General features: G+C 42.3%; 1 protein-coding gene across 9 annotated transcripts in view; it reads left to right on the forward strand.

Moving 5' to 3' along the window:
• Positions 1 to 429: 429 nt before the first annotated feature.
• The window catches only part of TBL1XR1 (TBL1X/Y related 1), a 170,807-nt gene continuing 144,765 nt past the window's right edge, over positions 430 to 26,471 (forward strand). For 4 of the 9 annotated variants that reach the window (XM_084638990.1, XM_084638992.1, XM_084638986.1 and 1 more), the window contains exon 1: positions 430 to 582. The gene's annotated coding sequence lies outside the window, so the exon portion shown is untranslated. Of the gene's footprint in view, positions 583 to 1,550; positions 1,569 to 26,204; positions 26,385 to 26,471 lie in introns of those variants that run through there. The other 5 variants (XM_084638989.1, XM_084638995.1, XM_084638991.1 and 2 more) reach the window with 3 other exon arrangements.

Raw genomic sequence — 26,471 nt, forward strand, 5'->3', positions numbered from 1 at the left:
CTCCCCTCCCCTGACTGCTTGGCTGGGTTTGTGCGGTGCCGCCGCCGCCCGGCCTGCTCCTCCCCCCCCCCAGCGGTCTCTCTCCCATTTCCGTGCGGCTGGCCACCCCGCTCCCCACCCCCATCCCCCCAGCGCGGAGTGTCTGAGAGCCGTTGGCTGCTCTGAACCGTTTGGCTCCTTCCCTTAGTAACAGCTTTCACATTCTGCCTCAATTCCTCCTCAATCTCAATCACACACAGCGATATTGCCTCCCTCCGCCCCCCCCCGCCCCCACCCCTCCTCGGGACTTGATCTCTCAGCCCTGCCCCCCTCCTCCCCCCCCCCCCGGCTTGGGATATAATTGAATATCACAGCACGGTTTGGTGGCGAGTAATCCCCCCCCCCCGCTTTTTTTTTTTTTTTTTGTCTTTTTTTTTTTTTGTTTTTTTTTGTGTGCGTGGAGTGGGGCACCTCAGCTGAGAGGGCGCTGGCATGTGTCTCTAGCTGTGCAAAGAGGAGGAAACCCAGGGTGCATTTCTTTTGCCTCCATTGCAAAGGAAAAGGGGGGAGGGCAAAAGCAGCCACTCAGCCATCAACTGCAAGGTAAGGACTTGGGGTGTTGTGTGTGTGTGTGTGTGTGTGTTTTTGCACTAGCATTTAACCTCTCCTGGGCTGCATCAAGTGCATCCAAAGGGGGGGGGGTTATTATGGAGCTTCTTTGGGGGAGGCGGGGAGGGCTTTGGGGAAGTGATCGGGGGGGGGGGGGGGAGGGAGGGAGCTGTGTTTGTCTGTTGCGAGTTGGGGTGGGGGATGGGCACCAGTGTAACCTGTCTTTATTTTTCAACTGGGTTCTTCCCCCCCCCCACCTTTTTTTTTTTTTTAAAAAAATGTATTTTTGGGAGCTGGTGGTTTTAATTGTAAATGGCACCTCTTTTTAAAGCTTGTGGGGGGGGCTTTCTTGCCCCTCTTCCCCCTTTCTTGTTTTTCCCCTCCCCCTCTCCCCCTTTTGGATTTGATTTTAAAGGCTTTAAGGGGAAAAAAAAAAGAATTTGCACAAATTGAATCAAGGAGCCATCATGAGGCAGGCTGGTTTATAGCCTATTTTTAGGCTGATCTTTGTAAAGAAGAAGAATCTTTCTCCCTCCCCTCCCCCCAGTGCATATTTACTACTTCTAAAACCCGGGGGGGGGGGAAGACCACCCAAAGTGTGACCTTAGGTTTGTATTTATTTTGCAGTCGGTTTATGGTTTGTGTCTGCAATATATAATGTTAAGAAAAGCTTGGGGAGAAATGGGCTTGTGTCTGAACTCATGCTGGAGTGGGGGAGGGGAATCTGTGTCCACACTTTCCTCTGTGTGATTTGTTTTTTTTTAAATTTCCTTTTCAACTGTGTATGTTGTTTTCATTTGTAACTTAGAGGAGTGTGTTTCTTTTTTGTTTAACTCCCCTGGAGATATAGCCCTGGATTTAAGAGAAGAAAATATCTGTAGATGTAATTTTTTGTTTTAAAAGTGTAAAGTGCCAAAGTTATTGTTGATCAGTTTCCTGTTAAGTTCTGGGTGGAACATGATCACATCTTCTTTTACAGGGTAAGGGCTACATGTAAAAGACAAAACATGGGCCTTAGTTTATGGAAATAAGCCTTTATACCTGTTAATGGGCTGTGTGTGTGTGTGTGTTTTAAACTTAATAGTATCAAATATCCAAAATGAAGCAGGCAATCTTGTTCTGTGTATTATATATTTTAAAAAGATCTTTATGCCTAAGTTATGTATTTTTCTGTGCTGTTAATTGAATATATTTATCCATTGTAAATACAAAATATGTAGTTCATTCTACCATTTAATTGGATTAATTGTACATTGAAGTTGTTCCAGGTGAGTTAAATTTTCATCACCAAATTCCTTTAAGGAAAATTTATAAGATCATAGTCTCTTTATTGAGAGAGAGATTTGTACTTCATGACAGAGTCTTGTTGCTTGAGATTGAATGTTGAGTTTTCAAGATAAAGTTTCATCTGTAGGTTGCTGTGTAGGATTGCAGAGTGAAGTTTGCTCATAGAGTTTTTACTATCAGATGTACCCAACATCCTCATTTTACTGTCTGTATAAATCAAGACTTAACTGATTTATGGAAGAGATCACAAAATATACTCATTCTTTGCTGTTAAAGCATGAGAGGTAAAGAGTCATGATCTGGAAAATCCAGTCTTGTCACATAAAAATTAGCTGAGCCTGATTGCTGATACCTTACTGGTCTAGTATATAGAGTAGATATTTGAGGACAAAGCATATTAAAAAGGGAAGGGTCTTTATTATAGATAGGCCCTACCTAAAGCCCAAGGTCAATATCCAGAGAGCATGGCCCATCTAGAGAGAAGTGCTACAGGCAGAATTCACTTTTGGATTTTGAATAATGCCTGAAGTTTTAGGGCTGTCCAAGTTTTGGTCCTTGATTGTGCAGTGAACTTTGCAAAAGCTCAGATATTTGGTCTTGGTTTGGACATCTCCATATTTATCTTTTCAGCATACAGTTCAAACTTATTAAGGCTCAGACCCTGGAAACACTTATGCAGGTGCTTAACTTTAACCACAAGAGTAGTCCCATTGGTTTTAATGAGACTATTCATGAGCTTAAAGTTAAGCATGTGTTTAGGTGTTTGAAGGATTAGAGCCTGAGGTTTAAAAAAAGCTTTACTGTCAAGGTAAATCTGCTTAGTATGCTGTCGGTGTTATGTAAATAATAATAAACATTTTATGGTTTCCCAAAGTGATTGACTTTTTTTTTTCTTTTGGCTAAGATCTAATGAAATAACACTGTATTTTATTCGTAATCACAGACCATGAGAGTGTAGTCTCAGGTGGTCTCTTACATTTTGTTAGTTAGGGAAGTGCAGGCTTGTCTCCATGACCACATGGTTCATATGGGATTGTATCTTGGGAACTTTGTGGCAGGTCTCCCAAAATAGTATTCTGAACACCTGGAAAACATTTAGCATTCACTCCATAAGGGAAGGGGGAGGGGAAGGAAATACAATTTAAACATGTAAGAGTAGTTGGGACTTGGGTTCGTAATTTTAGAACATACAAGAGTTTACAGTTTGATTTTGTTCATTTAAATGTTTCTCTGCTTCACTGAGAGTAATAAATGCTGATCAAAATTATTAGACCTATTTGCTGCTCAAGGTCCCCCCACTTAAAAACCATTAAAAATTTTCTTTCAGAAAAAAATTACAAATGCCACTTTTTTCTTCCAATGATTGATATTTCCTACATTGCTGTGAAGTTATAAAGGATTATATAAGTGCTAAGTATTGTAAAACTTTACTTGTGACTTTGTAATCATTACCAATCAGATAGATGTGATGGTAGAGAGCACTGTTAAATCCTACAAACATGAGGAGCTGGATGGAGTAAGTTGAAATGGTTAAAACACGAATATATATATATAGTGTGTGTGTATATATGTATATGTGTGTGTATATTTTTTATATATATATATATATATATATTCACTTTGTTTTCAGTTAAGTTTTTCAGTGAGGAAGAACAGATCCAAGTGCATGTAAAGTAAATTGAATGGTTACTTACACAGGAGTTCACATTCAAGTCAGATGCCCACTGTTATAAATGTTATAGAAGCAAATTAAGACCCAGTCCTACAAGAGGTTCCACCTGGATAGACCCACACTGAAGTTAGAAATTCTGCAAATACAAATGCACATGCTTAATTTTAAGTACATCAGTGACCGCCTTAGGGTTCTGTACACGTGCATAAAGTTGATTGTGAGAGTGTTTGCAGGATCAGGGTCTTAACTATACTTTCTGTAAACTGTATTGGGATGTGTGTGCGTGAGAGAGAGAGAGGAGATGACTTTTTTTGGTGTGTACAATTAATTCCTACCAAAAGAATATATTTACTGCTTGTTGATTGTTATTTCTGTAGATATGGTAAAAATGCTTCTGAACTAGTATCTGGTGAGTGAGGGAGTGTAAAATAAACATACAGATCATTAAAAGGTGAATGACATGACTAGTGGACCTTCTGAATGACCACTTGTTGAATAAATAAGTCTGTTCCTGTGTAGCATTGCTGTATAAATAGGGCCCTACCAAATTCATGGTCCATTTTGGTAAATTTCACAGTCCTAGGATTTTAAAAATCATAAATTTCATGATTTCAGCTACTTAAATCTGAAATTTCATGATACTGTAATTGTAGGGATCCTGACCAAAAAGAAGTGTGGGGGGGGGGGGAGGGGCGGCGAGCCACAGGGTTATTGCCGGGGGTATGTGTGTGATACTGCTACCCTTGCTTCTGTGCAGCAGCTGGTGGTGGCGCTGCCTCAGAGCTGGGCAGCTGGAGAGCAGTGGCTGCTGGCCGGGAGCCCGGCTCTGAGGGCAGAGCCGCCACTAGCAGCAGCGCAGAAGTAAGGATGACATGGTATGTATGGTATTGCCGCCTTTCCTTCTGCGGAGCTCGGCCCTCAGTCAGCAGGCGCCGCTCTCCAGCCGCCTAGCTCTGGAGGCAGCAGCATAGAAGTAACGGAGGCATAGTATGGTATTGCCACCCTTACTTCTGTGCTGCTGCTGGCGGGGAGCTGCCTTCGGAGCTGGGCAGTTGGCCAACAGCCACCGCTCTGCAGTTGCCCAGCTCTGAAAGCAGCACAGAAGTAACGATGGCTATACTGTGACCCTCCTAAAATAACCTTGTGACCCCCCCCCCCCAACTCCCTTTTGGGTCAGGACCCCCAATTTGAGAAATGCTTGTCTCCCCGCTATAATCCCTATAGTATAAAGTAAACGTACACAAAAGACTAGATTTTTTTGGGGTGGAGGCCAGATTTCGCGTCCTGTGACGCACTTTTCATGGCTGTGAATTTGGTAGGGCTCTAAGTATAAAATATCACATCTTCAGATGAATAGTTGAAAAAGGAATAACTACTCATTATTTCCTGTTGTAGGCTCAGGATCCACCAAAAATCTTGGCTTCCCCAGGTGCAACTTTCTGAACACTTCAGTGCGATGTTCTTTTATTTAAATTATCATAGTTTCCATAAAGAAACTTAGAGATAACAACTGTTTTTTCACAGACCATGTTTCATCCGAAGATCTCAAACAAGGTAGATAGGGGACTGCTTCACTCATCATGAAAATGTAGCCCCTGTGAGATAAAATATGGCAAAATAGTAAGCTGAAAATGTCTTACCCAGGTGAAGCTTCAGGAGAGTCTGCAGGGTTGGGCATTTGACTGGTGCAAAAATAATTGGTCAATGAACTGGTGAAATATTGGTCAAATGTCAAAAATAGTCAAATATTTTAAACCACTTTTTTTTAGAACAGGAACAACAGTCACACAAAGAATAAGACTTGATGGTCCCCTGTAGGCATAATCCTAGGTACTTATGCCTTTATTACAAAATAAAAAGTTAGTTAACGGAGTTATTTTAACTCAGAAAAATGGGCAATATAATGAAATAGTGATCTGAAAAATGGAAGAATGTCACTGTGATATAATCCCCAAAATAGGCCACCACGTACATCAGGTAATTCTTGCTGGAATATTTGGCAATATTTGACCATGGTCAATTGTATAAATGTAGTATTTATTTTGGCAGAATGTGATACCTAATTGTAACTTGTTAGGACACTGAAGCTGTGTCTTCACTAGGAAAAAAAGGTGTGCTCTTCACTCCTGTTAACTAATGTGAGATGAAATCCAAGTGAATACAAGGCCGAACGTAGTTTTGATATGAGTTAACTGGTCGAGTTCAAGACCAGGCTCCCTGGTTGTCTTGAACCTGACCTGCCATCAGGGAGCCTGGTCTTGAACTCGACCAGTTAACTCATATCAAAACTACGTTCGGCCTTGTATTCACTTGGATTTCATCTCGCATTGGTTAACTCGAGTTAAGATCACGCTTTTTTCATAGTTCAGACAAGGCTGAAGTTGGTTTCAAAAAGGGGATTTTTAATGACCATGAGTGGTCAGAAGTTTAGTTTTAGCTATCTCTGAAAGACCTGCAGCATCATAATGCCTGACGTCTCCTAAAACAGTGATTTGGATATTGGTACTGCTACTTCAGGCTCTTGTGAGACTCTTTAGGTTCCCTGTCTTCGTAATGAACCTCTGTTCTGGGCTTGTGATCTGGTGTCGGGAATTGGATGTGAACCAGTCCAAGTGGCATTATGGATTAGAGAATGTACAGTTACATGGGAAGTGGTGTGCTTGTACAGATAAGGTGAACTGGTACTGTCATTGGCTGAAAAACATACTGAAGGGGTTTAGGTCAGGACTGACTTGGAAGGAAGATTTCTGCTTACTGAGTCACCAACACCACAATATGGAGCACTCATGCATCTTTAGAGGTTTTCCATGCAACTACTGAGCCATCCTGACAGATCCTAGTTTTGACATCTGAAAAGATGATCTTATACCGTGAAGCTGCTTAATGCATTAATTTTTCTTTTTAAGAGTATGAATTAACACCTTTGTTTGGAAAAGAGAAAATCTTGGGTAGACATTGATGGTCATGTTTTCAGATGCTGAGCACCCATAGCTCACTTTGAAGTTTGTGGGAGCTCTGTGTGCTTAGCCCCTCTGCAAATCAAGCCCTAAGTGTATTTCACTGGCTTTTGCAAACTTCAGTTCAGGCTATAAGTCCTATTTCTGTTGGGTGTCATGATAGTGAAAGACTACCTCCCCCTTTGCAGTCTGTGACTTGAAATTTAGAGTGTGTTCCATTGTTGTAATTTTTTTCCCTCCATGTTGCAAAAGAGTGATCTTGATTGATATTGATGTCTAGCTGTAAACATTCAGAATAATCCACAGAACATCCTGGGTGTCTTGTTTGTTTTGTTTCTTTTATGATCCAAAATCCAGTTCAGCCTCTTTTCTATGTACTACATTACGGAGAAACTCCAAATAACCTGTCTGCCATAAGCAAGCATTTTGGAATACGACTTTGGATAGCTGGAACTGCATTGCTAGACATTTTAGTTGGTCTGCTGGAGCTGTGTATTAGGCTTCCCCACCCCCTCTGGCGAGGCAGGCAAGCAGCTGTTTTTGCAGCTGATGCTAGTGCTGCTCTTAACCCATTGGTGGGGCTGCAGAATGATTTAATCACCTCCCCAGTAGTGTAAGTTGCATTTAAAACTCATGTTGAACTCCCACTGACATCACACTGTTGTAAATCTTATGAATTAAAACTACCAAATTGATTATGGAAACTTTTTTTTTTTCTTTTACATATGCAGTTGCATTGTTTGTTGGCAATGGCTTGAAACTACATAGCACAGTCTCACAAAAGCTCATGCTCAGATAAATTTGTTAGTCTCTAAGGTGCCACAACTACTCCTTTTCTTATAGCACAGTATATTTCCAGAGCCTTATTCAAGGGGAGAAATAAAATTTCACTTTACTGGTGAAAAGTGAATGGTGCTAAGTACTGTACCTGACATGAAAACTGTGGACCTCAGCCTTGAGAGACCCTAAATTTTTAACTTTTTGAATATGTTGTGTTCCCTTGACATTCAAACAGGCAGTGTTAAAGTTCACGTTCTTCAGATGGGCAACCTATCATCACCAAATCATGTGAGCTGGGGATTCTTGCAAACACAGATGCACTTGAGGTGAATGTCAACACCCCAGTGGCTCAAAAGGAAGAGTTGGGCAGGGAAAGTTGAGGGACTGTGTTGAAGGGCACTTAGTGCCAGAATGATGCTGGGTGGCCTGACTGAGGAGTGAAATTGAAGATGTTTCCTTTTGTCCCTCATTTTGGAGGGGCCAATCAATGTTTGTCTATCAGGATGATTTCTAAAAGTATTTGTTTTCCTGTACAAATAGATATCAAAGGCGGGATTTTTTTGTGTGTGTTGGCCTAGCCTCTGCCCCTATTGGAGCAAATGCATTTTTGTCATTGACTTTCAATGGGGAATACTGTTGGCCCAACTCTGAGTGATCTGAATTCCTACACCAAAATATCAATACCACATCCCAGATCTGCTCAGCAAAGAAGACGACTCTCTATTTGAGGTTTAGCCAAAAATTGTTGGGAGGATTTAGTTTTGATGCTGCATTAATTTTTTTTTTTTTCTGTCTAGGTGTGTGGGCGGTAAAGGAGGTCAGTGACAAAAATTAGGTTTAGAAGTTCTTGAGCATTATTTGTCCCATATGAGGTTAAAGGAAGTATTGGTGGCTCTCCATTTGGCAATAAATCCTTCTGTCTGCAGTGTTTTGTACAGAGACTACTACTATTAAACAATGAATCATAGCTAATTTTTGTATGGATGTCAACATTCTTATTCTATTGCAGAGGTTCCTGCTGGGAGTCTTAACATAAACACACATCCCTAAATAAAAGCTCTTAAACCTAGATTTTACTTGGAATGTCCTTTACAAAAATACAGAACTTGCTGTGGTTATCCGCAAGAACCTTTCACATCCTGTTTTTCAGAGTGTATTTTCAAATTTAATACTGTAGTGACTTTTAATATATATATTTTTTTAAATTCACTGCACAGGTGTAGATAATGCAAAAGGCAGAGAAACATTTGACATCAGCATTAATAAACAGTTTGCCAAACAAGTTATGGCAGGGGTGGGCAAATGTTTTGGCCCGAGGGCCACATCGGGGTGCGAAACTGTATGGAGGACCAGGTAGAGAAGGCTGTGCCCCCCAAACAGCCTGGTCCCCGCCCCCTATTCACCCCCTCCCACTTCCCGCCCCGACTGTCCCCCTCATAGCCCCCAAAACATCCAACCCCCCTGCTCCTGGTCCCCTGACTGTCCCCTCCTGGGACTCCCTGCCCCAAACTGCCCCCCCAGGATCCCACCCCCTATCCAACTCCCCTGTCCCCTGACTGCCCCGACCCCTATCCACACCCCCGCCCCCAACAGACCCCCCCCCCCGGACTCTCATGCCCTATCCAACCCCCCCTGTTCCCCGACCCCTGACCACCCCAAAACCTCCGCCCCATCCAACCTCCCCCTGTCCCCTGACTGCCCCCGGGATCCACTACCCAACCTTGCACCATTGTGTGCGCGCTGCTGCCGCCCCCTTACCATGCCGCTCAGAGCAGCAGGAGCTCGCAGGCCTGCTGCCCCTGTGGCTGCGGGGCAGGGGGAACAGCGGGGGGAGGCGCCAGGAGCTCAGGGGCTGGGCAGGACGGTCCTGCGGGCCAGAGTTTGCCCACCTCTGAGTTATGGTAACAACATATATTTGGTAGCAACACATTAGCTGTTTCTAACTGCTAATATAACACCCTGGTATGGATTATAGAAACAGGCTGCACCTTGATTTGAACAGGCTGATTGTGTAGAGATAGCACTTGATTCTCATTTCATTTTAGGTGTGTGGTAATCCACCTACATGTAGCAATTGTTTGATATTTCTTGTTTCAGTTCTGAATTCATTGCACTGTGTAAGCAGAAAGAGTTTAGAGCAACATAACCTCAGTGTTTTAAAGTGAAATACCACTCAGGCTATAAATTCCAAAGAAATTGCCCACCAAGCAATTTTAGATTGGTTTGATGTGACACAAAAAGAGATCTGCTGCTAAATTTGAAGATTAACATAAACCAACAATTCTATCTCAAGGACACTCACCATTACTGGAAATAATTTGCTCATTCATTGGTGAGTTGTAGAACCCACCTTCGTCTTTTCATTATTGCATCTGCTACTTGTGTAGATTGTAAAAGGTCTTTGGTGCCTTACTGGAAATATCCTTGCATTTATGTGCTTCATGTTGGCAAAATCCATGTTGTTTGGTTCTTCCGGTGTGTCCCCATACTAGGTTATTTTTATAAGGTTTATTTATTCCAGTTCATCAAGTACCTGTGCAAAGTTCTCAGAGCTTTCTTACTGTGTACATGCTGTATTCATTATAACTTAGACTCTCCACCATCAAAAAAACCCTTGCATACTCAGACCATTCAACAGCCCCATTGAGCTTTCCATGCACCATAAATAATATCCATTTTTCATCTTCAAGTACATAAAAGGTTGTTACAAGGAGGAGGGAGGAAAAATTGTTCTCTTTAACCTCTGAGGATCGGACAAGAAGCAATAGGCTTAAATTGCAGCAAGAGTGGTTTAGGCTGAACATTAGAGAAAAACTTCCTGTCAGAGTGGTTAAGCACTGGAATAAATTGCCTAGGGAGGTTGTGGAATCTCCATCATTGGAGATTTTCAAGAGCAGGTTAGACAAACACCTGTAAAGGGATAGTCTAGATAATACTTGGTCCTGCCATGAGTTCAGGAAACTGGACTAGATGACCTCTTGAGGTCCCTTCCAGTCCTGTGATCCTATGATTCTATCTTCTGGGTGAACAGATAGCCTTTGGGGCATGTAGTAAGGCCTAACAAACCCGTGTTCTCTGGGTGGGTCAGGTGGATATTACTAGCTATTTCCACTGAATATTCTTGAGTTTAAAACAGGAGAGGACAAATGTCAAGCAAGCAGTGTTATCCTGAGGTCCTGGCCTGATCAGTATTGGTTAGGCATCACCAGAGAGAGAGAGGCATGTTGATTGCTCAGGGGTATGAAGTAAAAAAGTAATTTCTGGATGTTGTTTATATTGACTAAGGCTCATCAAAAGATTTTAAAAAAATGAGATGAAAAATGGGAAGGGGGCAATAATTTATAAATATGTTATCCACTTTCTGACTAACTCTTTTAATACAGTGGCTCCATACCAGAGACTGAGCTGGTATGTCACCTAGCATATTGGATATCTGTTAGTACTAGTGCTTCTGTTATATGGGCTGAGATGTTTTGCTTTTGTCATTTTAAGTTACCAAAACTGTTAACATTAAGGGCCAGTCTTCAACTGGACCCCACTGAAGAACTGAAAAACTTGCAGGCATGTCATTGGAATTTGTAAAATCCTGTTTGTGTATGCATTTATTAGCATGCTCAGTTGAGCTCCCCATTCCTTTTCCATGTCTAACTACCGCATTTTGGAATAGGTAGTTGGTGTTTTTTCAGAGTACAAAAGAGAGAGACAGCACTTTTGTGATTTGATTTGGAGAGACTGAATGAAAATGACTTGCACTTTACTTGCTTTGACAGTAGTATAAATGGCAAAAGCCAGTCAGTATAATGTTGGTTTTGAAACCCACCGATTTCTGTTCACACATTGCTTATTCCAGGAGAATCTGGACTTTAATATTAAAGCTTTTAAAGTTTTTTTTTTTCTTTCTTTGTTTTTCGGAAAGACTTATACCTACTTCTGTGCCAATTAACACCACCCCTCATTTCCCTGCCCTTCCCCCCCAAAAAAACAAACAAACCCCAAACAAAACCATTACATACCCAGCAATAACGTGGCAAAATGTTGTGTGTTTCATTTCTGTCTCTCCCCAAAACTCACCCCAATTTGCCATCTGCCAGTGATGAGCTTTTTATTGTTTGCTGTCACATGAATAAATAAAATGAAGTTAATAGACCTAAAACTTCCATGTCTCTCTTGGCATTTCGCATTTCTTTCTGTTCTTTTCCTCAGCCTCATTCACTTTTCTGCCTTTTTCTCTCAATTCTCTCATTTCCTGTTATCATTTTGTCTTTTCTGTATTTCTTTGTTAATATAAAGGCTTTCTCTGGCCGTTTTTGTATTTGATACTCTTAAGCCAAAACAGTCCTCTCACCTTATTCTCTGTTTACTGTTTTATGGTTTCTCTGCCCTACTCTTTCTGTCTTCTCTGCTTCCCCGAACTTATCTGCCCTCTCTTCCCCAGTCCAACTTATGCATGTGGAAGTGATCTTGTGCAGTCTTTGAATCAATGGGAATTTTGCTGTGTGTAAAGTCAGCAAAATCGGGCATTCTTCCTGCACTGTGTCATGCTGTTTAATTTCATTGTGTGTTGCAGACTGAAACTTACTGGAGACATTAGTAAGTTTCATTCAGCAGCCTCAGTTGCAGACAGTATGCTGATGCGCAGAGACTAAGATGTGGAGTGGGGCAGCTATGAAAGGAAACAGAGTTGGCTGCTTTTGGTAATGTCTTTTATTTAATAAAAATAAACATCCCTTCTGGCACTAAGGGTTGATCCAACTCCAATTAAAGTCAACAGGAGACTTTAATGGGAGTTAGCTTGGGACCTTAATAGGAATTTCAAAAGCTGCACTGGATTAAATGAAAGCCTTTTGGTGTTTTTCTTTTTTGAGCAGTTTATTCCCATGCTTTTTAGCATAAGGATTGTTTAAGAAGTGACATTCAGGTTCTCACTTAAAGCAACAAAATCCAATTCAGTCATAGTCTCACCTAGTTTGTATTATGGTAGTATCTAGATGTCACAATCAGGATTGGTGCCCCATTGTTCTAAGTGTTGTAGAACTTGATCATGGAAACTGAAGTCTGTAAACCGACTCCTTTAGTATGGGCCTCAACCAGCACAAATCAATTTGTGGAATTGCAGCTATAATGTTGGAGGATAGTCTCCAAAGGGCCTACAGTCTAACTGCATCCAGGAACTGCTGTAATGCCTGGAATACTCTGCTTAATATTTAATCTCGAGAAAGTGACCACTCCTGATGGGTAGTTGTCCAGGAACCAAAGAAAATAAAAGTAGGAAAAATTGATGTATCATAAACCTAGCAAAACCTTTTCTGATAATGAGTGTGTGCCTTTCTCTGAAATACACACAACCATCACAGGAGAGAAAATAAGATCTACTTTGAAAGAAGGCAGTAGAAATGGTTTTTACTTGAATGTATTTAAAATATGATTATAAGCTCTCTGGTGCAGAGACAGTGTCAACACATGACATAAAAATATCGCTACCCGCCCATAGGTCATAGACTCTACGTAGATTACTGTTATTGCAATACCGCACTCTTGTCACTTACAAATTTCCATATTCAGGAGTATATAATGTAGAAACTTGCTCCAGCCAGAAACTTGGCATGTAAAGTCGCTGGGTGTAATCAGGCAGTCGTATTCAGGGAAAAAATCCCATTGGAATTGATGGGAGTTTTGCCTGAGTAAGAACTGAAAGATTAGATCCTCTGCCTGGGAGTAATTTTATTTTATTTTTGTTGTTTTTTCCATTTCTGAGGCTTGGCCTATACTAAAGGGTTAGGTTGATATAAGCTGCCTTTCATCAATCTCTAGCCATGGAAGTGTGTTCACATAAATTTGACTCCCGCCGACATAAGTCCCTCTGTACCAGGGATCTCAAGCACATGGCCCGTGGGGCTATTTCCTATGGCCCGCCAAGCTCCCTGTGCCCACCCCCAGGTCAGGCCCGCAGGATTACCCCCCGTGGCGCCGCGAGCCCCACGCTGCTCCCTGAAGCAGCCGGCAGCAAGTCCCTGCAGCCAAGAGGGGAGAAGAGGGCTCTGTGCGTTGCTTTCACCTCCAGGCACTGCCCCCCTGCAGCTCCAATTGGCCGGGAACCAGGAACTGTGGCCAATGGAAGCTTGGGGGAGGTACCTGGAGGAGCGGCAAGAGCAGCGCACGGAACTCTCTGCACCCCAGGGAGCCTGCCCTGGCCCCGATGCGTGCTGCTGCCACCCCGGAGCCGCTCTAGGTAAGTGGCGCCGGGCCGGAGCCCGCACCCCAAACCTCTCCTGCACCCCAACGCCCTGCCCTGAGCCCGCTGCTGCACCCTGCACACCTCCGGCACCTCAACTCCCTGCTCTTAGCCCCCGCCACACCTCGCACCCTTCCTGCTCCCCCTGGGGGCAGGGAGGGGGCAGAGTTGTGCTGGGGACTTCGGGGAAGGGGTTGGAATGGGGGTGGGGAAGGGATGGGAAGAGGCAGGGCCTCATGGAAGGGTTGGAGTGAGGGCAGGGCCGGGGCAGCGAGGGGTAGGGGTGTCAGTGATGCGGCCCTCGGGCCAATGCACTAGTCCTCATGTGGTCCTCGTGGTCATTTGAGTTTGAGACCCCTGCTCTATGCTGATTTAGTAACATCACCTCCCGAAGTGGCGTAGAGTGATACTGCATTGACCTAATTACATCAAGTGTCAGTGTAGACACTGCATTGCTTACGCTGACTATTACTGGCTTTCAGGAGTTGTTCCACAATGCCGATGCAAGTGCTCCTGGTGAGGACACGCACCACTGATCCAAGGAGACAAGTGTGCACGCACACAAGCAATTTAATAACTGTGGTGGCTGTATGCCAATGTAAGTTAGGTTGACATAATTTTGTGGAGTAGACATGGCCCTACTATTGCCAAACATAGTTTAGTTTATTTATCTGACTCTGTGTTTTTGACTCTGAGGTTTTTAGTGTAGACCAGGGCTATCTTGTTATAACTACATCACTCAGGGATGTGGATTTGCTGAGCGATATAGTAATACTGACCTAACCCCTACTGTAGACGGTGCTATGTTGATCAGAGAGCTTCTCTTGTCAACATAGCTAGTGCTTCTTGGGGAGGTGGTGTACCTATGCTGATGGGAGAAGCTCTCCTCGGCATAAGAAGCATCTTCACCAAGCACTGCAGCAGCACAGCTGTAAGTGTAGACAAGCCCTTAGAATAACATTTTGCAGGTCATTAGTCCACAATCTGGGTTGAGACATATAGTGTCGCCCCCCCCCCCACGCCTCAAAATATTTTATCTGAATTATTAAACATCGATTCTTCCAGTATGTTTTATAGCATTCACCAGTGTGCCCTAAATTGTGACAGCTCTCGACTGTGTATTATTAGGATGCTTGGAAAGATATGGATCCTGAGTTGGTGTAAATTTTCATAGCTCTGTTGACTTCATGTTGACATGCCTTCAGCTGAGAAATCTGCACCTTGGTGAGCAGCCGCTATAGTCTACTGTTAAATGACTTCTTTTGGTGGCTTATAGATAAGTTGTAAAATATTATTGTAGTTTCATTACAGCATCAACAGTAAGTTTTTTGGATTCCTAATGCAGTTATTATAGAATTACTGAACATAAATAGATGAGTCATCACTTAAGGATTTCAGCTATTTTTTGCACCACTGCTGTTTACCTAGACAATCTCTTTTCAGGAACTGTTCAAAGAGAATAAGTTGCAGTTTTTGAAGGGCACTGAAGGAAGGACCCATGGAATTATCTTGCAGTTTAGTGTTAATCCCCACTGCTGTCATAGAAATTATTTCTGCAGATTTCCATAAGCTTCCACACCTCCATTGCAGCAACATTGTGTGTCCTTGGAAGTGTAGAGAACTCAAACATCTAGAATTCCTATTTTGAGACTAATATATATGGTAAGATGCTGTGTTAACTTTTTTAACTGCAGTAAAGAATTTCCATACAGAAAATGAAGTACTGCCTCCTGGTTAGGGCTGGGGGCTAGGAGTCAGGATCCCTGGGTTTTACCCTGTGTTCTGTCATTGTGTGATCTTGGTAAATGACTAACAACTTTATCCATGCAAAACTGATCTTGTACTTCACAGGGATTTTCGAGGCCATGTTTATAAAGTGCTCTGAGATCTTTTACAGATGAAAGGCTCTCTAGAAGTGCAAAGTAGTTTTAATTTTATTTTTCAACCTTTGCTAACTTGGAGTTCATAGCTTAGCCAAAAATATTCCTTTCATGCTGATATTTTCCATGCTGGGTCTACAGTCTGATAGGATTTTTTCCTCCAAGTTGGACAAAATTTGGGACCTGAGTCTGCAAAGGCTTGCCTACTGTGTTTTAATTTATGCACTATGAATAGTCCTGTTGAAGTAGTAGGACTACTCAGTGTATTCGCAAAAAGAAAAGGAGTACTTGTGGCACCTTAGAGACTAACAAAGCTACAGCTCACAAAAGCTTAATGCTAAAATAAATTTGTTAGTGCTCACGAAAGCTTATGCTCAAATAAATTTGTTAGTCTCTAAGGTGCCACAAGAACTCCTTTTCTTTTTGCGAATACAGATTAACACAGCTACTACTCTGAAACCTGTCAGTGTATACAGTTACGCACATTTGTAAGACCTTGTAGGACTGGGTGAGTTAGAATCTAAGACAATTTCTTCCAAAATTCCCATGTCTGGTGGATCGTGTCACAATGTGATGGTATCCTGACTGTTCGGGCTTGCCTGTGTAGCTGTGACTAAATGGCAGTATAATCATGTTGCTGAAATAAAATTTAGTAACATGGTTATACCACAGTTTGGTCTGGTATTCACAAGCAAGATATAAGAGTTGCTTTTGTGTTTGTTTATGTGCCTTGCAAAATAGTTATGAAAATTTACAAGCCCAGGCACAAAATGTTCATGTGTGCCCTTTACCATGATTCTTGATAATGAAAAATCTAATGGTATTTTACTTGCCTATTAAAGAGAGACATACCCTGGGGCAGATAGAATTTTGCAAGCCTTGTCATGAAAGTGTACATCTTGTATGAAAATTAATATTAGACAAGGCACTACTGTGTTATAAGACAATTTCCCACCATTCAACTTCTGGCAGTGTAGAAAGGTTCTAGAAGGCAAATCATGGTCTTTGGGGAAAAAACAAACAAACCCAACACCATAAGTGACCTTTGTGCGTGTGCATAATTTGCCTGCTTTACTAAAGATTTATAACAACCGGTTTTCACATTTCATCTTTTGGGCTAAAATTTTCCATCCCTGCTTGATGATGAAGTTGGGGTTCATTCTGTTTTTTAACAGTTTCAGGAAAATCTCTTCAGGAGTTTTTGAATTATAGGAGAATTTCTTTTAAAAATACATATTATTACCTTGTATAGACGTACCCCAGAAAGTACTGACACTTGTACCGTATTCTGAACATAATCTACATAGCGTAATTGCTTGATCTTAAAATTAAAATAGAACTTAATTAGTGGTTAAAAATATCACTTGTGAGCATGCTCCTTAGGCTTCTAAGATATTTCAAAGATCTTAATGAAGCCCCTTTTCCTTTCAGACGTATCTTTACGTTCTTCTGACAGACTACTCTAGGAGGCTGGGATATTTTTCAAGGGAATACCAATTGACTCAACTAAAAATTCTCTAGAATCTCCAGCCTTAACATTAGGACAACTAATATTATTGGTGTGGGGGGAAAAAATTGTGTTTACCATGATTTTAGCGCTCCCCTATCATATTATAACAAGAAAGGCAGCAACCCATTTTCAGTTTAGAATCATAGAACAACACGGTTGGAAGGGACCTCAGGAGGTCATCTAGTCCAAACCCCTGCTCAAAGCAGGACCAATCCCCAATTTTTGCCCCAGTTCCCTAAATGGCCCCCTCAAGGATTGAACTTACAACCCTGGGTTTAGCAGGCCAATGCTCAAACCACTGAGCTATCCCTCTCCCCTATGATTTCTTATGATTCTCTGAAATTTCTTATGTTTCTCTGAAATTTTCATATTTGGGGCTGCAATTTCCCAGGCTGTCTCTGTCTAAAGATGAATTAAAAAAAAAATTTTTTTTGTGGGGATAGTGTGTGTTTATTTCAGTAGAACAGAAAAAAGATTGCTGTTAAAATTTTTGTTAACCATTTCTTTTGTTGAAATTTGGCACAGCAGTACCCTAGCCAAGAAAGATTCTTGGAGAGTTGTAATCTGATGAACACAGGTTTTTATTTGACCAAGCTGTGAGCCTTTGAAAATTGTAGTCTAAGCATATGTGCTAATTTTGGAACAAAACAATTAGAGCTAATGCCTCAGTTCTGCACACGTTTGCCCATGTGCATAATATTAAAGTTAAGCCTGTATAGGTGGTGCAGCATTGATGCCTATACTTGTAAAGGGCCTATCTTCAAAAATTGCAGTATGCTTTGGATCAGGCTTAAAATGTTCAGCTAGGGAAAGCTGCACTTTATATACCTGTCATGTGGCTAACCCAGCCAAAGTGAGCAGGCCCTCAACAATTGTACACCATTTAATGTACCCTATTTGGGAAGTTTTCTGTTTAGTGACACTCTGGAGAAGCGGAAGAGGCTTTTCACAATATTGAAAGGTTCATAAGCTGGGTCAAATGGAAATCAGTTTTCAGGTCTGCAGATCTTTTACTGTGGGGTGGAGGTGGGGATTGAGTAATGCCCCAAAGGCAAGAAGGTTTCTCTTTCCCACTATCCCAAAGCCACTGGAAAAGGCACCAAGACTCCTAGGAAAATGGGCTCCAGAACAGGATGTTCAAGATAACGCCCCTTCAACCTGTACCATTCAGGCTTTCGTTCTACCTGACACAGAAGTTCTGTTGGGAGTCTGTCTTCACACCAGAGTTAGCCTGAGTTCTTACTTGGGTGTTGCACCAGCCCCCCTCCATTCACATGTGCAAACCTCTCACTTGAGTTAAGTGGTGCTTTCAACCTGGGCACAGCTGAGGAGTAGGTTTAGAGTCCAAGTTCAACTTTCACTTGGACTGATAACTTGCAGTGACGACGCAGGCTAAATTATTCAACTGCTGATAGCTCTCTAGTGCCTTTCCACAACTCTCCTGTCTGTCATGAGCGTACAAGTTCTCCCACAATTCACTGGGACGGAATCTTAGAACGACTCAGCTTACTGCAGTACAAATATCCATGGCGCATGTCCCAAGGAGTCCTAGTGACATACTGGAGTGAGTACAACACCTGAGAGATACAATAACATGGGTAGGTCTTTGCAATGTAGTTGCATGCAGCCAGGTGCCAATCACTGCAGCTAACTCTGTAGTGAAGACATGCTGGGAGAGCAGAGAGCCAGGACAGCCCTGACCTGATGAGACAAGAAGCCAGTAGAGGTATGTCCACCCAGCCCACAAGCAAGCCTTCCAGTACTGGTTAATAGACTCAGGCTAGCAGAGCTTGTGCTAGTGATATAGAAATAGCTGTGTAAACAGTGCTTTGAAGTTGTGGCTCAGGCTGGAGCTCAGGCTCTGAAGCCTAGGAAGAGGTATGGGCTTCATAGCCTCTGCTCTAGCCCGAGCCGCAACTTCAAAGCACTGTCCATACAGTTCTAGAGCACTAGCTTCAGCCCTGCTAGCCTGAGGCTATGGACCAAGATGGGACGCTCACTCCCGCTTGATCCAAAATGCTGTGTAGACATACTGTTAGGGACCAGAAGGCCCCCACTTGTCACTTGGCCCCTCACCTTCCACTGAAGATGTAGGCCAGCAGATGTACACCTTTGTGCAGCAGCACACCAGCCAGGTTACAAAGCCTTCATTCATCAAGTGGGCTGCCCCCTTGCCGAATGAGCTGCCATTTTTTTTTTTTATGTAGCAGCACCTATTTGAGGCATTGCTCAGTGAGTCCTATTTCAGTGTCAAATCATGCCTTCTAAGGTTCGTAGAGGAAAGGTTCGCTTCTGTAGACATTGTGAGATTTATGGGACACAGTGTTATGGTGGAGCCTGGGTGTAGAGTTCCAGATTATGGAATTTTCTTTAAAAACCATCCAGCCACAAACACCGTAGGACATTCCTTCTGTGTATGCACTGAATGATCTTTAATTATGATCACATACTGTTTCAAAATGGTGCAGTACAATATCATAGAATTATTTCTATCATCTTGTAGTACTGTGTATTTCTCTTTACGTCAGACTACTTTAAACCTTCATCCTGCAAGTTGCTTCACACAGATACTGGCTCCTGCATAGGGTCCCATTGACTTCAGTGGAGCCTTGTGTGGGGCTGTGCGTTCACTCACACAGAGTTCATTGAAGAATCAGGGCTTTGCTGTCATTTATATAAAATTATAGTACTGTTCTTATACAAATACTTCATGTTAAGTAGAATAACGGAGTAATAGAGAAATAGCTCACCTAAATTTGCAGATGAATTATCATTAATTGTCTCTTCCCAGGCTGTGCTGTTGGTTGAAAATAAATTGTATAGTGCATTACTGTTGACTTAATTATTTACATACGTTAGAGAGAAGAGAACTTATAAAAAGAATGCCAAAGACATATGGAGCCATCACAAAAATGAAATGACCAAAAAGAACAAATACAAATATAGCATAAGGTGATTTTTTTTCTGTCTAAGATTGTAAGAAAAATGATGTAACTATACCACTATTTGAGATGTAGTATGCGATCATGTTAATTAAGCTCTCTTGTATGTACTGAGACTGAATAATATGTAATAATAATGTAATCCACTATTGTGGACATCTGTGTATGAAATGCTAAAAATATTTTTTTAGTACAAACAAAATATACAAAAAGATATGATTGTCCAGAACAAATGCAAATTAACAAACTATAGGGAAATAACACCAACTACCCAGCTTATCAATTGCTTGCCATGCTATACATATGTATTAAATAAAATATTACCCGCGCTATCATCCTGTTCTGTTGATAATCCTGTGTGGTGAGCATTTTACAAATGTTGTGCTATATGCAGAGCATACTCTTAGAGTCTTGTTAGTGGGAAGAAAAAGCAAAAAAGGAAACTACATTTTCTCAGGGTTTTTCATTACATGACACAGAGCAGCGCACATATACTATTGGCCAACTTTTTTTGGCGTTCTCTAAATTACAAGTTCTTCTTTTCAAAATGAAATGTGTTTATATTAAATTGAGATTTCATTTAAAAGTATGTTACAGCTTAAACTACTTTTAATCTCTTAAAACATTTATAAAAAAATGTACTAAATCCATGAGCCTCTGTTAAAATCTTTGTTAAAGGCTGCATTTCTACATCAAGAAAGTTGGTTTGCCCCCTGATTCTAACTTTTGAGGTCAAGCTTTATAAATATGACACAGTAAATCATGTAGTATATTAAGGGCATGTTTCGTTTAATAAAAAATCAATTTTATATGTTTGTGTTTGTTTAAATTCCAGTTACCATCTTAATGTAACTTGACACAAATTAACTTTTTCCTCATGATCTAGTAAATAAGGAATATGTCATTCACTATTTTCTAACATACTAAAAATGTACAATTAATAAGAATCTGAAAATATTAAGCTATATAATTGCTAAATAAATGTATATAGTTATAGTTTACGTTCCTAGGTAGCAAAAAGATGTACAAATCTAGTGTAAAGGCTCTACTGAGTTGTAAATCAAGATGTTTTAATTGTTATATCAACTAATGAGAATGCACCCTTCTTCAGAAAATAACTGAAGTATAAGTGGGAAAGTTGATTAAAAAATTATTTAAATTTAGACTTTCCACTTGGTGATTTAAATCACCGGTTTAAATTGTCTTGGTTTTAATCAGTCCCCCCTGTTAGCCAATATTTATTTTACAAATATAGGTTTAAGTATGTGGAGGCTAATGGTAGTAATTTATCAGCAGATTATACAGCTAAGTTGTTGCATGAGGCATACCCAGGATACTGGGTGATTGTTGGAAATACTATAATAATTAGAAATGGTTAGAGATGGGCCTAACCCAAAGCTACAGATCCAGATCTGAAATTGCCAAACAGTTTGGGGTTGGTTAGAACTGGTGTTAGGATATTCTAGTGATAAGGGACAGTCCTAAACTTCATATTTGGAGTCCTGCTCTCTCCAAGTTCGGGGTGGTTTGGATATGGGATTTGGGTTCTGGGCTTGACTCTATCAAGTATTAAAAAAACAAACAAAAAACCCAACCCAAAATCTAAAAATCCAAAAAACAACTTGAAAATGAAACAGTGTTCTGTATCAGTTTAATAATAGACTGTATTTTTAGGCCGGGCTGGTAGTGCTGCCTATCATTAAGGTTGCCTCTCACTTCCCATTATCAGACCCTGTTTTCACTTCCTTATAACCTTCCCAAACCGTAACCATTTGGGCTGAAATTTTCAATGCCTGGTGACTGTTTCAGGCAGATTTTTTGGAAAATTTCAAGTTAATCTGTTCTAAAGAATAAAACGATGGGAAAATAATTGTGTTGTCCTTGTTAAAACATTCTGGTGACCTTCTGTGTCAGGTATGTGTCTTTTGTTGTCCCCGCTTAAATTTGGTACAAGCAACCTTAGTTCTGGCATTTCCCAACTTTTGCGTGCTTTGACTAATACTCTTTTAGTGTAGTTTTTATGCATATTTAATTGAAAGTTAAAATAGCAAGATAGCACTAATTAGGACATAATCGAATGCTCAAAGATAGAACAAGAAACTAAATTTTTTATTTTAAAGGGTTAATATTCATCAAACATTTATGAAGATACCTAACAAATTATGACAAAACATTGTCTAATAAGGATGAAAGGGATGAGATTTTTAAACACTGACTGTTGTTACAAAGAATTTTGACTTAATGTATTTCATCACCTTGATGTACATTTCCAGTTTATTTTCTCCAAAACTTCAAAATACTTTTTAAGGCTTTGTTGCAGTTTATATTTTCTCCTTATATTGATGGGTGATTATTTGTGTATAGAATTTATGCAATGGTGTTATTTTGGAGGAACGGACTGATTAATTTTGTCTGTTTCATTTAAATCTTTATAGAACTGTCCAAATCTAAACTACGACATTGGTGGGATGGACGGTTTCTGCAGGGAGCCTGAGAAGTCAGTTGAGGAATAGAGGTGGGAGAGGGAGAGAACTCTGCTCTCAAAAGGGATTGATTCTGGCTGTAGAGAGACAAATCTGAGTCCTGATTCAGGTCTGCACTGAATCCTGCACCTACTGCTGAAACTCAAATTCCTCTCCAGTTGTTGTCATCTTGCTGTGGGTTGTTTACTACTCTTTTGGATGGCTAATCAGAAGGGCCATGTGACTTACATTAGAAGGCCAACCTGGGATGGGAAACCAACTTTATAGGAGAATGGCAGAGGTGGACTATAATATCTAGGCTGTGTCCGTTCTTGTTAGGGAATGGAAAGGTGCAAAAGTGAGGAAGGAGTGGGGACAAAAGTTGGAGGGAAGGGTGAGCGGGGCCTTATAGTGTATGTCTACAATGCCATTTAAAAACCTGCAATGGGCTCATGGGGCTTGGGCTAAGGGGCTGTTAAATTGTAGTGTAGACGTTCGCCTTTGAGTCTGGGCTCTAGGACCCTGCGAAGTGGGAGGATCACAGAGTTCAGGCTGCAGCCCAAGCCTGAATGTCTACAGAACACCATGATTAAACAGCCCTGCAACCTGAGCATCCCGAACCCAAGTAAGTTGGCATAAGCTGGCCGCGGATGTCTAATCGCAGTGTAGACACACGTATAGATTCATAGAGTTTAAGCCCAGAAGGGACTATCTTTTTTTGTTTTTGTTTTTCACCAAAAAAATTAGTAGCAATTTTACATCTAAAACTTGTAAAATTAAAAACTTCCTAATTGTGAAGGTGGTTAAGCACTGAATAAATTACCTTGGGAGGTTGTGGGATCTCAGTCATTGGAGGTCCTTAAGAGCAGGTTAGATAAATACCTGTCAGGGATGGTCTAGAAGATAATCCTTGTACCATGAGTGCAGGGGACTGGACTAGATGACCTCTCGGGGTCCCTTCCACTCCTTTGATTTAATGATTTGAAATCATCTAGTTCAGAGTTTCCCAAACTTATTTTGTGGCGGCCACTTTGGAAATTCATGCCCCATACATGTCCCCCTCACTGAGGCCAGGTCAGGAGGTGGATGGAAGGAGTGCCCAGTATGGGGGTGAGAGGTTGTACCCACCAGGTGGCAGTTGAGGAAGCCTTCCGCTTCCTGTAACAGTCAGGCGGTCTCAGCTGCCAGGACCCAGCTCCCTACCCATTTTGCTTCTCACCCCTTTTGGAGCTGCTCTGAAGGGATGGGGATGGGAGGGGAGTGTAAGACTGCGCCCCTGAGTACTAGACCTCCTGCCAGACACAGCTCTCTCTGGCCCTTCAGCGCAGCCCCATCCACTTCTACCCAGGTTCTGTCTGGCAGGGGAAGCGGATGAGGCTCTGTGCCCTGGGGCTGCACTGAAGTCCAGAGGGGACTCTGTCTGAGAGAGAAGGGAGTGAAGGGGTCAGGACTCCCACGGTCAGCCTTCGGCTCCCTGTTTGCAGAGTGCCTGCTGGCTTTCCTAGCAGAGGAGGGTAACTGCCAATTGGTGGCTGCTGCAGCAGTGGGGTAGAGATGGGCTGGGAACCTGGTCCTTGCAGCTGAGCCCAACTACACAGAGCCCCATCCACTTCCCTGGCCAGAAAGAATCCCCTGCTATCCTTGGCCCTTCAGTGGGGCCAGGGGGGAGGGGTCCTTGGGCCCCCAAAATAATGTTATTGCATGTCCCCCATTCGGGAACCTCTTCTCTAGTCTGACCTGTATCTCACCCAGGCCCTTACATTTCATCCAGATGCCCCTGAGTTTAATGACTTTAGTTTGGCTGCAGCTTTTCAGTCCTCAGGGGACTGAACTACTGTGTGCCACAGGTGAGTACAGGAGGGAGTGACTTCTCACTTCTGGTGAGCACAGTTGTTTTCTGTCACTTAATGCACAACATGAGGATGTGCATACTAGCTTTTGTGTGCTCTAAGGCTTAATGATACCATAGGATTTACAAATTGTTTCTTTTTTTTTACAAGAAAACATAATGGCTCTTAATTCAGTGTCCCTTTTGAACAAGGTGTGCACTCTGGCAGGAGGTGAGAGGCAGTTCTCAGGTAGGCCAGTCCCAGGCTGTTGATGGCTCCTTGGTATGCAACAAGCAGCTTGGAGGCTTTATTCAGCCTTCTAGACTGCACTATCTGGCCTACAGGTCTTGCACAAGCACTTACTGAGTTGTGACCAACCTTGGAGTTTGTGTAGCACAGCATTACCGTGAGAAGGAATGATGCACCCCCACCCCAAAAGAAAAAAACTATTTCTACTATTGAAGATGACAAATCCTGGGGGTGTGGGCTCTGGGGTGGGGCTGGGGATGAGGGGTTTGGGGTGCAGGAGTGTGCTCTGGGCTGGGACTGAGGGGTTCAGAGGGCAGGAGGTGGATCAGGGTTGGGGCAGTGGGTTAGGGCGCAGCAGCGTGTCGGGGTGCCGGCTCCAGGCAGCGCTTACCTCAAGCAGCTTCTGCAAGCAGTGCCATGTCCCTGCTTCGGCTTCCACATGGAGGCGAGGCTAGGCAGCTCTATGCGCAGGCACTGCCCCCACAGTTCCCATTGGCCACAGTTCCCGGCCAATGGGAGCTGCAGAGCTGGTGCTTGGGGCGGGGGTAGCGTGCAGAGCCCCCTGGCTGCTTCTACACGTAGGAGTTGGAGCAGGGACATGCCACTGCTTCTGGGAGCCGCGCGGAGCTGGGCAAGCCCCCGACCCTGCTCCCTGGCGGGATCTCGAGGGTCAGGTTAAAAGGTCTGACAGGCTGGATGCAGCCCGCGGGCCATAGTTTGCCCATTCTTGTCCTACAACCTGTAGCTCTTATTTCTTTTTTGCTTTTCTGTAGAGCCAAAAGACTCTTAACAGATATCATGACCCCATTGTGCTAGGCACTATACAAACACCTACGGAGGGAGAGATCCTGCCTCACATAGTTTACTCTAAACAGACTAGACAGACATAGAACAGAAAGGGAAACAGAGAAGGAGGTGAAGTAACTTGTCTAAGTCAGTGGCAGAGTTGGGCGGGGGGAAGAAACAGGTCTCCTGACTTTCAGTCCAGGGCCCATCTACTGGACTAAAATCCTATGCTCTTGGTCATCCGCCTGCTTTCCTAAATGAGTCTAACTTAACCTCTGTCATTATTAATTCTCCCTTTATTTATGTACTTTGAGGTAGCACCCATAATATGCTGGGTGGTGTCCAAACCCACTGGAAATCACATTGGCCTGCATATCTGTATTGTTGCTCTGTGGCAATGGATGCTGATTTTTAATGAATGAAATGGCCATATTCAGTTTGATTTGAACTACAAGATTGTCCTGGTATCTAGCGGACCAGTGGGAAGGGGGGTGGGAGTGTTGAGCATTGTTGTTTTAAGGGTTAATTTTTGTTTGGCAGTCCATTTTATTGATTGACACCACAATTAATTCAGTGTAAGATTCCAATATCACTGCTTTGCATGAATTAGGTTTTTTTTGTTTTTTTGTTTTTTTTACATTTTATAAAGTGTCTGAACCTTAAGCTTTGCATATAAATAACTGAAGGAAATAATAAAGAGTATGCAAATGTTTGTTTGAATACTGTGGGGGGTAAACGTATGATTTCTAACATAAATGGCTGGTCTGCTCTCATTATTCTGCATACTGTGGCAAAGGTGAGCTCTTCCAGAAACAAGGTTTTTAGCTCCTACTGCTGTGTTGCCCCTTTGCAGGCTGTGCAGCGCTCAGGAAGGCGGGCAAGGTGCCATACTTGGCTGCACTCTGAGTCAGCCAACGAGTGCAAACACCTTGTGGGAGAAAGCTGACTCAAGCTATCTGTCCAATAGTATTGTTGTGCCAGCAGTAAGAATTTAAAAGTATGTAAAAGATAAAACTTGCTGTTTCCACAGATCACTGCCATGGAAAACAGAGCAAGTTCTGTCTAGATTCAGGGCCAGATCCTCACCTGGTTTAAATCTGCACAGCTCCACTGAAGTCAAGAGACTTGCCAACTACTCCATCCATATTGGCCAGGGGTTAATTTGGAAGCCATGGCCCTCCACTTTCAAAGAAGCATAAACTAAAACCAGGTTGGTTGAATGGAACTTGAGTTATGCAACAGTACTCATGGGGAACTGTGATCAGAGGAGGAAAGAGGAGAATGCCAAGGCATCAGG

The sequence above is a fragment of the Lepidochelys olivacea genome (genome assembly GCF_965140295.1).
Source record: "Lepidochelys olivacea isolate rLepOli2 genome assembly, chromosome: 9".
In the NCBI taxonomy this organism is placed as follows: Eukaryota; Metazoa; Chordata; order Testudines; family Cheloniidae; genus Lepidochelys; species Lepidochelys olivacea.